The 15,472-nt window shown below is 44.3% G+C and overlaps 1 pseudogene across 1 annotated transcript in view; it reads right to left on the bottom strand.

The window, feature by feature from the left end:
* LOC308578215 overlaps positions 1-4,676 on the bottom strand; it is a 49,884-nt pseudogene extending 45,208 nt beyond the window's left edge. The window contains exon 1 of the transcript in view: positions 4,659-4,676. The product of the transcript in view is annotated as an uncharacterized misc_RNA (transcript). The remainder of the gene's footprint in view (positions 1-4,658) is intronic.
* Positions 4,677-15,472: the final 10,796 nt, after the last annotated feature.

Genomic DNA, 15,472 nt, shown 5'->3' with positions numbered 1-15,472 from the left:
ACCAAGTCGAAGAGCAGGTCAACCCGGTAGCTTTCAGACTGGCACTTCCGGAGGGTTCCAGAATGCATCCGGTATTCCACAGATCGGTGCTCACTCCCTACAAGGCACCGCACAGGTTCCAGGAACCCGGAACGGCGCCGAGTCCGGCCGGAGACAGAACAGGCCATGCGGGAGCGGCACAGAAGGAACGCATCAACGAAGTCACGGAGATTTTGGACTCCAGATGGGGGGAAGAGGGGGTAGAATACTTTCTCGCCAAGGAGGGCACCCCGGCCAGTGCGAACAGCTGGGTGCCGGGATACGCCTTAGACGAACCTCTGCTCAAAGACGAGTTTCATGCCCTCTTCCCACATAGACCTATGCCAGCAGACTTTTTCGACGACTGGCTTTTCACACCCACGCTTTCGGCCAGCACGTTCCGGGGGTTCGACTCGGACGAGGAACCAACGCGAGACGTCCGTTCCCCGGAGGGGTCACCCTCGGGATCTGTCTCAGAACCCTCGTATTGGTGGGACGATAGGCCAGAGGAGCAGTTCCGCAGAAAGTGGCTGGACTGCTCAGGACGAGCAACGCCGCCAGGAGGAAGTGAGGGAGAGACGGACATGGACATTTTCGGGGACGACCCTGGTTTCGAGCACGGCGGCACAGAGATGGAAGCGGAGGTGACCGTCGTCGACGAGAGCAGGGAGGAAGTCCCGGAAGAGTTCAGATGGAGGCCCGCCACGGGAAGCGACCGATATCCGACGTTCGTCCCTTTGCAACAGCAGCCCCCAGCTCCAGCACCGGAAGGAGGGGAGGGGGGACTGGGGGGCTTCGAGGGGGGGATGGATGTCAGGGGTTTAGGAGCAGAGGCACGGGCAAGGGAGGAGACAGAGAGCGAAGGGGAGGAGGCAGAAGAAAAGATGAGTGATGACGACGACCCGAGATCTCCCAGTCTTTCCAGTGAATCAGAGGATTCACAGAAAGGAGCACCAGTGGCCAGGGCAAGGGGGGACTCAGGGGGGAGCAGCTGGAAATCGGGACCAGCGTCACCACCAGGAAGCAGGGAAGAGAAAGGGAGCCAGGGGGGAAGCGCTGGCAGCTCACCACAGGAGGGAGGGCATGAGTCAGGAGTGGCCACGCCTCCATCGGGGAGCGAAGAAACGGTGAAGAGGAAAGTGGAAGGTTGGGCGCGCGCGCCAAGTTCAAATGCAGAGGAAGGCGGCGCAGTAAGCAGCCCCGAAAGGGAACCAGGTCCTAAAGCCCGGCGCAAGGAGGCAGGAGGGTCCGGGTCAGCGTCAGAAGAATCCCGGAAGGAAGAAGCCCCGGGGGGTAGAGGGACCCAGAGGAGGACAGTCAGGCGGAAAAGGTGGAGCAAGGCTAGGATATTAAGTTGGTGCACACGGGGCGGAGACTCAGACGGAGCTTCGCCGATCTAGCTACTAGACGTAGAGTTTGCGCGCAGCAGCGTGAGAATGGAAACTGTAATTCAATAAAGACTTTTACTTAATGATCGCTGGCTAGCGTGATCCTCTGTGAGCTAGGATCTTCAAGCAGCTCTGACAGCAATTTATTTCACTAAAACAGTAACATGGTAGCATATGTATCCATGTTGCTTAACTGATGTGCTGAAACATTTTTTCCCCAAGAAAAACTTGGACTGAGTTTTCGCACACATGAAAAACTTAAAACAAATAATTCTTCCCCGAATTATTTATTTATTTATTTATTTCTACCCCGCTCTCACTGGCCAGGGCCGGGCTCAGGGCGGCTAACACCAAATATAAATTACAATAAAATAGAATAGAAAAAAACCCCAGTTAATTAAAATACAGCTTAAAATGCAGCCTCATCAAGACTACAAAGGGAGGAAACATCAGCTATTCACCCAAGCCAGCTATCCATGCTGGTGCTACATGGGCCAGCAAAAAAGCCACGGGAAAATTTATATACCAAATCCCATATAGGGTGTCAGAGTGAGTCTAAGCATAGAGCGAGTTAAAATAATCAAGCCTGGAGGTGACCATCGCATGGATCACTGGCCAGATCAGGGCGAGAAAGGTAAGGAACCAATTCCTTAATACGGCGGAGGTGGAAAAATGCCACCTTTGCTGTGGCTGCAACCTGTGCCTCCATGGAAAGAGAGGCATCGAAGGTTACACCCAAGCTCTTGACAGAAGGCTCTGGCACTAATTGCGCCCCCACAAGAGATGGGAGTTGGCCCCCCAACCCCATGTTGTCCTGACCCAGCCAGAGGACCTCTGTCTTCGAAGGATTTAACTTCAACTGGCTCCCACGCAGCCACCCAGCCACGGCTTCCAAGCATCTGGTCAGTGTGTCTGGGGCCGAGTCCATTGACAGATAAAGTTGGGTGTCATCAGCATATTGACGACAACTCAGCCCTAAACTCCGGACAATCTGGGCAAGGGGGCGCATAAAGATATTGAAAAGCATCTGGGAAAGGATTGTGCCCTGCGGCACTCCACACAACAAGGAGTGCCGCAGCGACAACTCCCTCCCTAGCGCCACCCTCTGTCCCCGACCTGAGATAAAGGAGCACAGCCATTGTCTGACTGTGCCCTGAATCCCCACGTTGGCAAGGCGGTGGTCCAAAAGTTTGTGATCGACCATGTCGAAGGCCGCTAACAAATCTAAAAGAATCAGCAGTCCCGGCCCGCCTCGATCCTCTTAATCGTCCTCCCAAAGCATTTTATTTTTTAAAAAACAGATTTTTATCCACCCTGGTGACAATGAAACTGAACCAGTCCTTGATCTCATTTCAGAGCCGTTGCAGCCTACCTACGGGCCCTGAGCCTGAGTCCCAACCACGCTGTTGTCCACGGCAACCTGGCATGTGTGTATTACGAACAGGGGCTGATCGATCTGGCAATCGATACCTACAAGAGGGCCATTGAGCTCCAGCCCCACTTCCCTGACGCCTACTGCAACCTGGCCAACGCGCTGAAAGAGAAAGGCAGCGTAAGAAACTGGTCCCTTTTGCCTTGGGGTGGGGGGAACATCTATATAAAAGATGTTTTATAGATGGTACTTAACACCTGCCAAAATAGCTAAAATGTATAAAACAAAAAAACTGTGCTGGAGGTGCAGTAAAGAAGAAGGGACACTTATACATTTCTGGTGGGCCTGTGAAAAAAAAATACAGAAACTTTCCTATTAGGCAGTGGTGTCCAAACTTTTTTCAAAGAGGGCCAGATTTGATGAAGTGAAGGGCCATAAGGGCCGACCAAAGTTGTTTACTTTTTTTAAGGATTGAAGTTGTTGAGCTCTTTTCTTAGGGTTTAAATTGTTGAACTTTTTTTAGGATTGAAGTTGTTTAGCTTTTTCTTAGGCTTTTACCCCATGCTGAATTGGCCAGATTAACAGAGACAATTAGGGCACAACCCAGACAAGAATTCCAAAAGGAATGGGGAAAATGCAGAGAATACTTTACCAAACAGTGCCCCAAAATATACACTTGGACTTGTTTCAATTAATTTCTACAGGAGACTTTGTGGTTTAAGTCATAATTAGGAAAAATTGTAATAATCCCATACAAAAGAAATAGTATACAAGAGGTAAATAAGGCGGCCATTTAACAGAATAAAGTCTTTTATTTTTATGTTATGTTTTCTTTGTGTAAGGGGATAGGAGTTTAATTTTGATAATTAGTCAATGGTGGTGGGTCTGTTTGTATGTATGAGTTGTTGTGGACTATGTTATAAATAAAATAAAAATTAAAAAAAGAAAATGAAACCGGTCCCTTTTGCTTTCTGTATGTCAGAGGGTTTGCTGAAAAAAGCCTTCCGGATGATGGTGACCTCGAAATTGGGCTCTTTGGGGGGGGGATTTGGGGTACAGAACCTAGAAGAAGTCCTCTTTTATTTTTTCCTTTGTCATATCGTCACATACAACTTTGCTCATACCAAGCGTCGACTCCCCTCCCCCCTCCCCCGCTCCCACTCCCTGGCTTTCTTAAGCAGTCACGATCCTCTTAGCATTTCTATATCACCCTTTAAAAATTGTCCAGTAGCACCTGATGATGATGATAATAATAATAATAATAATAATAATAATAATAATAATAATAATAATAATAATAATAATAATAAATTTATACCCCGCCTATCTGGCTGGGTTTCCCCAGCCACTCTTGGCGACAAAATATTAAAATACAATAGTCCGTCAAACATTAAAAGCTTCCCTAAACAGGGCTTGCTAAACTTGGCTTCTTCTTGGTATAATTTTTTGTATGCAGGTCCACTTCTTCAGATACAAAAGCTTCTACCAAGACCAAACTGAGTTGGTCTGCAATGTGCTACTGGACAATTTATATATTTTTTATATATTTCAATTGCGTTAGACCACCACAGCTGCCTACCTGAACATATATCGCCCTATTTACCTTCTTACTCTACTTAAAACAATTTACTTTAGCATTTGTAAATCACTTTCAAAAATTATCATGACAAAATATTTTAAATCAAACCAGCAAACATTCTCAGATGTTCTTTCACATCTTTTATAAATTTACTCCAGTCCTTTTCAAACAGTTTGTCGCGCCGATTTCGGATTTTCACTGCCAGCTTTGCCAGTTCTGCATATTCAATTGTTTTTGTCTGCCATTCTTCCAAAATTGGAAGTTCCTGCCGCTTGCATTTCTGGGCTAAAAATGTCCTTACAGCTATGGTAGCATACATAAGTCTACTTTTGGAATTTCTTCTCCCACAATACCCAATAGAATAGCCTCTGGTTTTTTTAATAACAGTATATTTAAAGATCTTTTTCAATTCTTTGTAAATCATATCCCAGTAGACTTTGACTTTAGTGCACATCCACCACCTATGGACGAAATTCCCTTCCTTCTCCTTGCACTTCTAGCGTTGTGGCATCTGAATATAGACTGCATTTTTAATCAAGGCATATATTGGCTTATATCTTGATCAGGTTCCTAAATTAAATGGGCTTAGATTTTCAAATGTTTCATGCCAGCTGTTTAGAGAACCTTGGCAATGTTTTCCTCCTAGACAAGGGGCCCCTTGATTTATAGCAGAAAACAATTCTCAAAGTCGTAAAAAGGGAATTACAGGTTAAGAACAAGGTTACATAGACCAAACATAATTAGGAATGGGTAAATAGTAAAATAAAACCGTTAAACTTGAGCCACAGGACAAAAGGCCAAGAGCACATGGAAAACAAAGCAACTGGCTGGAGAAGGGGGGGAGTGTAAACAGGGGAAGAGGCTTTTTTCCTATTTTATTTTGAGGCTGTAAACTGTTCCTTCCTTTTTACTTTGAGGAAGTTTATCCTTCTAAAAAGCTATCTATGATAATGTATGAAATATGCTGGCTTAAATGTAATTATGCAAAAGATTTAAGAAATGCTAGATTCTTATTTCATATAGTTGTAAGAGTTGTATTTATCCTGAAATTAAGTCAGCCACCAGCCTAGCCCCCTGCCAGACAGGAGACGCCAATCGAGCACTCATGACAAATGGCTGTCAGGCCTTTGTTTAAAGACCTCCAAAAGGAGATATTTCATTGATGATGCATGAGAATATGAACCCAAGGTCTCTGACATCTGTTCAAGATAAAAATTTAAAATTATTAACCATCTGTTTTGGAGGGCAAGGAAGGCAAGAGGTGAGCTGGTAATTAAGATTCCTTGTTGAGACACATGTAAGATATATTACTACTTATTTGTCATTTATAGATGTAACAATATATAGCTCTTTGTGTTCCATATAAGGACATATAAGGACATATAAGGACAGGAGGATATGGGTGTATCTTTTAGAATTGGTTATAGCAATCAGCCAATAGGAAATTCAACCAGGCTGATTGAACAGAGGCAGCCACAGGAGGAGCAAAGGGGGCTGGATTAAGGGAATATAAGTGCTGGCCATAATGGCAGGAGGCCAGGCCAGAGCTTGGTAACCATATACCACTGTGCCTCTCATTTATTTGTCTGACAAATAAATTATTATTTTAATTTCTCTGTTGCTGCGTTGAATATTTCATTCCAGCTAAGCGTTAACCACAAGCAGGGTGCTACAGCGTGCCTTATCTTGAGTTATATATATTTTAGCAAGTTTAGTCGGCGTCAAATACCACCTATACGTCACCTTCGTTAAATTTTTAATTAGTGCTGTACATTCAATAAATTGTTTTAAATTTTCCCAATGTTCTTTTAGACCAGGCATGTCCAAAGTCCAGTTCAGGGGCCTAATCTGGCCCTCTGGTCGATTTAATCCGGCCCTCGTGGCGGTTTATTTACTAGGGCAAAACTTCCCCCCAAAAAGCTCAAGAACTTTAATCCTAAAAAAAGGTCAGCACCTCTGGGGTCAAATCCTTAAAAAAGGCTCAACAATTGTGGGGTTTTACTGTTAATATGCTTCTTCTTAATTGCATTTCACTATTAATATACTTCTTAATTGTATTTCAGTTCAACAATGACTTTGATAAAATACATCTTTTGTGACGTGCAGAAGGCTTGAGTTACCTATGAGGTGCAACAGTTACCATATAGCATATATTCAATATAAAAAACAGCAACAATTGGTTGTTGACAAAGGACAGCTGGCATATATATATAAAAGATATTAACTGATATGCATGCCATTCCAGATATAGCTATATAATCTCTACTGTTGGTAAGAGAAGAACTTTGGAGCAGGCATTTTCAAAAAAAGAGTTTTTTATGAACCGCTCTAATACCAAGTTACCGTCAGGAGCTGAGGGGCCGTATCAAACCTCAATCCAGCCATCACATCACAGAGCAGCCTTTTGGGCTCCTGTGAAAGACATACTAATATTCGTGTAAAAACTCTGTTTTGTGTTTCGAAGGTTGCCGAAGCCGAGGAATGCTACAATACAGCTCTCCGTTTATGTCCGACTCACGCGGATTCTCTTAATAACCTGGCGAACATCAAGCGAGAACAAGGGAATATCGAGGAGGCTGTCCGCCTCTACCGGAAAGCTCTTGAGGTACGTGCGTGGAGAATTACAACAATTAAATTGACATATAAGGGTTAGGCATGCATACCCTGGACTCCTAGTCTGGGTCTTTTTAAAAATCGCCGATCAAATTTTTCTTGATCAATAACGGAAATAATGGTGAAGAAGTGAAAGTGAAGTAGCATTTTGAGGCTCGACAAAGCATGGTCCGATAAGTCCCTTTTGGAAGGAAGAGGGTCTGTCCCCCTTTTTATATTCCTAGGCCTCCTGGAATGACCAAAAATCTGCTTTTTCATCAGAAGAACAATGCAAGGTGTTAAGGAACGGTACAGAAATTGAAATAAAAGCTGGGCACATGCTGTTCTCTGTGTCGGCTGAGCTTGATCCCCTGACAGTCTTATTTTCTAACAGTATTTCCTATGCGTACGAAAAAGGCAGTTCATAGGCCCATTATTATTATTATTATTATTATTATTATTATTATTATTATTATTATTATTATTATTATCATTACCACAAATCATTCCAAACGGTGATTTATTTTGCAGCCAGCCCCTGCCACATTTGAGCATCAAAGAGGGGCTCTTTAAAATACGGCATTGGTCATTTGACAGTCTGATCTCCCAACAGTATTTCCTATGCATGCTAAAAAGGCAGTCCATAGGTTCCTCCTCCTCCTTAATTTTTGCAAGTCAATCCAAATGAGGATTTATTTCACGCCCACAACCTTTGAGCCTCAAAGAGCGGCCTCCGTCTCTTTAGAATGCTTCTCAGGGAAACTAAGAGTGAGCTTCTTCCCCGCAGGTCTTCCCGGAGTTTGCAGCTGCGCATTCAAATTTAGCCAGTGTTTTGCAACAGCAGGGGAAGCTCCAGGAGGCCCTCATGCACTACAAGGAGGCCATCAGGTGAGCTTCCAAAGCCATGGGGAAAATAGATTGAAAGAGCTCCTCCTTACTGTATTTTAATCTTTTGCTGGAAGCCGCCCAGAGTGGCTGGGTATAAATAATAAATTATTGTTGCTGTTGTTAATAATTATTATTACTCCTCATGCGCTGGTCTGGTGCCTGTGGGAAAGCTCTCCTCTTGTGGATAAAGCACTTTCTCTTTTTCTTTTAGGTTTTTTATTTTTTATTTTTATTTTTATTTTATTTTTTGTCCCTTGAAGGCCAGCCAAATTTAAATAACAATTCGACACACAGCTGCGAGGCATTTGCGAGCTTTTTTGCGGAGAAGGTCCTGTTGCTCCGCCATGACCTCCCTGCCAATTTGGATACAATAAAGGAACTGGAGGCCCCTCGACTGTCCTCGGGTCCAGTATTGGACCACTTTGACCGGATATCCCCAGCCGATGTGGACAGACTCCTCCGAGCTGGAAAGCCCACCACCTGTCCTCTTGACCCGTGCCCGTCCTGGCTGATTAGAGCGTGTCCAGACGAGGTGCGGGCCCCCCTGGGGGATATCATCAATTTGTCCCTTGGCACTGGGATATTCCCAGGGGAACTGAAGGAGGCAGTGGTGTGTCTGCTCTTAAAGAAAACATCATTAGATCCTTTAGATCTATCCAATTACCGCCCGGTTTCGAATCTTCCATTCCTGGGTAAGGTGATTGAGAGAGCGGTTGCTGAACAGCTTGGTAGGTTTCTGGATGAAACATCTGCTTTGGATCCATTCCAGTCCGGCTTCTGCGCTGGTCATGGGACCAAGACGGCTCTGGTCGCCCTAACAGATGATCTCCGCAGGCAGCTGGATCGAGGCGGGTCGGGGCTGCTGATTCTTCTAGATCTGTCAGCAGCCTTTGACATGGTCGATCACGAACTCCTGGACCACCGCCTTGCCGACGTGGGGATCCAGGGCACAGTCCTTCAATGGCTGCGCTCGTTTCTCTCTGGTCGGGGACAGAGGGTGGCGCTTGGGGGGGAATTGTCATCGCGCCACTCCTTGGTGTGTGGAGTGCCTCAGGGTGCAATTCTCTCCCCGATGCTTTTTAACATCTTTATGCGCCCCCTCGCCCAGCTTGTCCGGAGTTTTGGGTTGGGTTGCCATCAGTATGCTCATGACACCCAACTCTATCTGTTGATGGATGGCCATCCTGACTCGGCCCCAGACACACTGACCAGATGTTTGGAAGCTGTGGCTGGATGGTTACGTGGGAGCCGGTTGAAGTTAAATCCTTCGAAGACAGAGGTCCTCTGGCTGGGATGGGGCGATATGGGATTGAGGGGGCAACTCCCATCTCTTGCGGGGGTGCAATTAGTGCCAGCATCGTCCGTTAAGAGTTTGGGTGTAATCTTCGACACCTCCCTCTCCATGGAGGTGCAGATTACAGCTATAACAAAGGCGGCATTTTTTCATCTCCGCCAAGCTAAGCAGTTGGCCCTTTATCTCTCTCGCCCTGACCTAGCCACTGTGATCCATGCGACGGTCACCTCCAGACTGGATTATTGTAACTCGCTCTACGTGGGGCTGCCCTTGAGACTGACCCAGAAACTCCAGCGGGTGCAGAATGCCGTGGCGAGACTCCTTATGGGGTCTTCGCTGCGAGATCACATTCACCCGGTACTATACCAGCTGCACTGGCTCCCGGTGGAGTACAGGAGAAAGATACAGTGTTTATAGAGTGCTGGTTTTAACCTTTAAAGCCCTATACGGCCTAGGACCCTCGTACCTACGGGACCGCCTCTCCTGGTATGCCCCACAGAGAAACCTAAAGTCTGCCAATAATAACATCCTCAAGGTCCCAGGCCTCAGAGAGGTTAGGCTGGCCTCAACTAGAGCCAGGGCCTTCTCGGCTGTGGCCCCAATCTGGTGGAATGCTCTGTCACAAGAGACTAGGGCCCTGCGGGACCTGACATCTTTCCGCAGGGCCTGCAAGACAGAGTTGTTCCACCAGGCCTTTGGTCAGGGCGCAGCCTGACTCCCTCCTCTGGCAACCTGCACATAATTTTGCTTAATTGGTTGCCTTCAATTTGATTTAATTAATTTTTATAATGAAATATTTTTAGATTGTGTAACTATTTTACTGTTTGATTATTTGATTGTTGTTAGCCGCCCTGAGCCCGGCTTCGGCTGGGGAAGGGCGGGATATAAATAAATTTTATTATTATTATTATTATTATTATTATTATTATTATTATTATTATTATTATAATAATAAAACGGTTGCAAGTCAGCTTGGTTCTCTACTTGCCGCAGAACTCACGACGGAGAGAATCTGCGCCGTGATTCTCAATGAGAAAGATCGCCTTGCTGCAATAGATGTCAAAGACAGGGGGAGAGAAGCTCGGAGTTCTGACACCCCCACTGCTATTGCTAGTGAAGAACAGGCTGTTGCTTTGAACGTTGTCCATTGTTTCAATTGTGGACAGACTAGGCATCTTCAGCGGAATTGTAAGAAGCCATGTCAACACAAAGGAGCTAAGGGGAACTCTGCAAAGCCTGAAGCGTCAGGCAAAAGTCGTACCAAGTCCCAGGTGAAACCTGCAAAAGACTTCCGGTCAGCACCAGCGACAAATGGCGGATTCCCTCTGAGCTCCGGAGGGAATCGGCTCCACGGGGACAGGGTCTGACCGCTGCGGCGAAGCGGGACCCGAAGAAATCTCAGGCGGGGAAGCCTGAGAACTTGGAGACTCGGCGGGCTCCGTTTGCGCCCCCCTTTTTAAAGGCTCCGGAACGGAAAGGGAGTGTGTGGCGCGGAGAGCGCTGATTTCTTTCTGGACAATTGGAAGCTAAAGCAACTACCCGTGAGTAGGAGTAAGCAAGTAATTGGAAGAAAAATTTAGTTAATTTGGCACCGAAACGGGAAAGGCACAAACAGGAAGTCTGCCTCTTCCGACTTGTAAATAGATTAAAGTAAAGAGACTGTAAAGCTGTAACCCTGAAAGACGACTTTTAAAGGTCAAATCCAGCACCAAAAAAGACGACTCCCCTCCGGTTTGCAGGAGTGGAGGGGGGAGAACCGAGCATTATTTTACCTGCAAGAAAAGAGGGTGTAAATATATTTCTGCTGTCTCGGAAATCTGGGAACGGACTGCCTATGACAGGGAAGGTCGACCAGTGGGAAGAATTGTCTGCATGTTAAGGGTAAAGAATATTGACACTTTGAGAAAGATACAGTGTTTATAGATCTGCCTTTGACTATAAAGTAACTTTTTAGAGACACTGAAACTTTTCTAAAAGCATTGAAACTCTGGCTTTTGAGGGATATTGGAACTTTTAAGAACTATACTTGTTTTTAACAGTTGCATAGTGAAGTTGGAAGGGTGTCCCCCTAGAGGAGACTACGTTGTAACAACTATTTTGTCATCAAGTTACCAAGCTCTGGAAAATTACTTTGCAAAACAAACTCACCAAGCGTGTGACTGACCTTGGGCTTGTTATGGCAGATGGGAAAGGGAAGATAGAGCTGGTGAGTGGCATACAGGATAAAACTACCAGATCCGGCAGACAATACAAGACTGATATTACTTTTCAGAGAAGGGCCTCAACATCTGGAGCGGCAGGCACAGTAGGAGCTGCTGCTTCGCAAGTAAAATCAAAAGCTATGTCATCTGAAGAGCTATTGGCTCAGGCACTTGGCAAAATTGATGCATCTTTGGAAAAATTAGCCAAACAGGTTGCAGAGACAAATAAACAAGTAGCTGGGGCCTCAGCAAAAATAGATTTGAACACTCCAAGTATTAATGAACTGGGGAACAAGGTGAACTCCAATACACAGTCCATTGAAAAACTATTAGAGGAATCGGCCTCGACTCGACAGATTGCAGAGGAAGCTAAGGATATTGCAACTGCTGTTCAAGAGAAGATACCACCGGTATATAAGAAATTAGAGGATCATGACCTGACACTGTCTATGATTGAATTACAAAGAAAGGAGAGAAACCTAAGAATTAGAGCAGTACCTGAAAGTGAGAAAGACAACTTGATAGACTTCCTTACAAAGGAATTCACAGACTTTTGGCAACAAGACCTGGGGAAAGATGAATTCAAGATAGTGAGTGCATTTAGACTCTGCAAAAGACAAGGAAAGAACAGAGCAAGAGATTGTTTGATCACCTTAAGAACAAAAGAAGAAAGAGATAAAATCTTGAATCTGCACTACCAAAGAACCTTGGAAATTGAAGGCTCATTTGTTGAGTCCTTCAAGGATATACCTAAACACATTTTGGATATAAGGGCTTATTATAAAGATCTTGTCGGCCTACTTAGAAGAAATAAAATACTCTTCAGGTGGGAATTTCCCCAAGGTTTATCTTTTAAATACAAAGGAAGGAAAATAAGAATAAGGACAGTGAATGATAAAGACAAGTTTCTGAAAGATCACGAGGAGGACTTACAGAAGGAAGTGGAATCAGGAGAGGAGCTGACTGCATCAGGAAAAGGAATTCTAGACATAGCAAACTTGTCATTTGGATTCCCGGGCCCAGGGAAAGACACACCACCGACAGAAGAACAACAACAACTCGGTGCAGTTGGAGGGAAAGCTAAGTAACTTACCATGGCTCTGCAACTTTTAACCTGGAATTGTAATGGACTGAATTCCCCTCGGAAGAGGAAATCTGTTTTTCATGTATTAAGGAAAGAACAATTGGACTTGATTTGTTTAAAAGAAACACATGTAATGAGGCTACACAGGAAAATGCTTATTAATAAGAGATTGGGACAAGAATTTATTTCGTATGACAAAGTTAAAAAGAGAGGCTTGGTGATATATGCAAAGGAGAAATTGCTACCAAAATTTCATAGAATCATAGAATCATAGAGTTGAAAGAGACCACAAGGGCCATTGAGTCCAACCCCCTGCCAAGCAGGAAACACCATCAGAGCACTCCTGACATATGGTTGTCAAGCCTCTGCTTAAAGACCTCCAAAGAAGGAGACTCCACCACACTCCTTGGCAGCAAATTCCACTGTCGAACAGCTCTTACTGTCAGGAAGTTCTTCCTAATGTTTAGGTGGAATCTTCTTTCTTGTAGTTTGGATCCATTGCTCCGTGTCCGCTTCTCTGGAGCAGCAGAAAACAACCTTTCTCCCTCCTCTATGTGACATCCTTTTATATATTTGAACATGGCTATCATATCACCCCTTAACCTCCTCTTCTCCAGGCTAAACATGCCCAGCTCCCTTAGCCGTTCCTCATAAGGCATCGTTTCCAGGCCTTTGACCATTTTGGTTGCCCTCCTCTGGACACGTTCCAGTTTGTCAGTGTCCTTCTTGAATTGTGGTGCCCAGAACTGGACACAGTACTCCAGGTGAGGTCTGACCAGAGCAGAATACAGTGGCACTATTACTTCCCTTGATCTAGATGCTATACTCCTATTGATGCAGCCCAGAATTGCATTGGCTTTTTTAGCTGTCGCGTCACACTGTTGGCTCATGTCAAGTTTGTGGTCAACCAAGACTCCTAGATCCTTTTCACATGTACTGCTCTCAAGCCAGGTGTCCCCCATCTTGTATTTGTGCCTCTCATTTTTTTTTTGCCCAAGTGCAATACTTTACATTTCTCCCTGTTAAAGTTCATCTTGTTTGTTTTGGCCCAGTTCTCTAATCTGTCAAGGTCGTTTTGAAGTGTGATCCTGTCCTCTGGGGTGTTAGCCACCCCTCCCAGTTTGGTGTCATCTGCAAATTTGATCAGGATGCCCTTGAGTCCATCATCCAAGTCGTTGATAAAGATGTTGAATAAGACCGGGCCCAAGACAGAACCCTGTGGCACCCCACTAGTCACTCTTCTCCAGGATGAAGAGGAACCACTTATACCGAAAACAGAGACTGAAAAGACTCAACTTAAGAACTACCGTCCCATATCCTTATTAAATGTGGATTACAAAATTTTTGCTGATATTTTGGCTAAGAGGCTGAAAAAAGTACTGATTGAAGAGATTCATAAGGACCAAGCGGGTTTTCTGCCGGGAAGACATTTATCTGATAATCTGAGGAACGTAATTGACATTTTGGAAAAGTTAGAAGTGAATATAAACACTAAAGCAGTTTTGATATTCGTGGATGCAGAGAAAGCCTTTGATAATATATCTTGGAGTTTTATGAAAAAGAACTTGCAGGGTATGGGGGTAGGCCAAGGTTTTGAAAATGGTATAGGTGCAATATATTCTGAACAAAAGGCTAAATTAATTGTAAATAATGTGGTTACGGAACAATTTAAGATAGAAAAAGGAACACGACAGGGGTGCCCAATTTCCCCATTGCTTTTTATATCGGTCCTGGAGGTTCTGCTCAATATGATCGGAAGAGACCGGCAGGTTAAAGGTATACAGGTCGGAGCTAAACAATATAAATTGAGAGCATTTGCAGGTAACCTAGTTTTGACGTTACAGGAGCCAGAGTCTAGTACCAAAAGAGTATTAGAATTAATTCAAGAGTTTGGTCAGGTGGCAGGATTTAAATTGAACAAATTAAAAACTAAGGTTTTGGAGAAAAACTTAACATCATTGGAAAGAGAGAAGTTCCAGAATGAAACAGGTTTGACTGTGGTTAAGAAAGTGAAATACTTGGGGATTAATATGACAGCTAAAAATGGAAATTTGTTTAAAGATAACTATGAAAAATGCTGGACGGAAGTTAAAAAAGATTTAGAAATTTGGTCAAACTTGAAGCTTTCCTTGTTAGGTCGAATTGCTGTTATAAAGATGAATGTATTGCCAAGAATGTTATTTTTGTTTCAATCATTGCAAATTTTGGACAAAATGGACTGTTTCAAGAAGTGGCAGAGAGACATTTCTAGATTTGTCTGGCAGGGCAAGAAGCCCAAAATAAAATTTAAAATATTAACTGATGCAAAGGATAGAGGTGGATTTGCCCTGCCAGACTTTAAACTCTACTATGAATCAGCGGCATTTTGCTGGCTGAAAGAATGGCTGCTTCTTGAGAACACAGACATTTTGGATTTAGAAGGTTTTAATAACGTTTTTGGGTGGCATGCATACTTGTGGTATGACAAGGTTAAAGCACATAAAGCATTTAAAAATCATATTGTCAGAAGAGCATTGTTTAATGTCTGGATAAGATATAAAGATTTACTTGAAAATAAAACCCCAAGGTGGTTGTCACCGATGGAAGCAAAGGCCCAAAAAAGGCCAGTGAGGAATCTGTTTGACCGTATGCTCTTGGCTGAGTTTGACATCCAACAAATATGTGGGTAATTGAAGTCCCCCATTACTACTATCTCCCTTCCTTTTGCATGCTTGGCCATCTGTTCCAGGAAGGCATCATCTATGTCCTCCGTTTGGCTTGGGGATCTATAGTAAACTCCCACAATGAGGTCCCTGTTATTCTTCTCTCCCTTAATTTTGACCCAAATGCTCTCACTTTGGCTTTGAGCTTCTAAATCTTGGATCTCTTCACAGGTATACACATCCCTGACATATAACGCCACTCCTCCTCCTTTCTTGTCTGGTCTGTTTCTCTGAAATAGATTGTATCCCCCCATTATTACATTCCAATCGTGGGACTTATCCCACCAGGTTTCAGTGATGCCTATTATGTCATATTTAGTTTGCTGTACCAAGAGCTCAAGCTCATCTTGTTTA

This window comes from Podarcis bocagei (genome assembly GCF_964188305.1).
Source record: "Podarcis bocagei genome assembly, chromosome: W".
NCBI lineage: Eukaryota > Metazoa > Chordata > Lepidosauria > Squamata > Lacertidae > Podarcis > Podarcis bocagei.
This window is presented reverse-complemented; position numbering and strand designations above follow the sequence as displayed.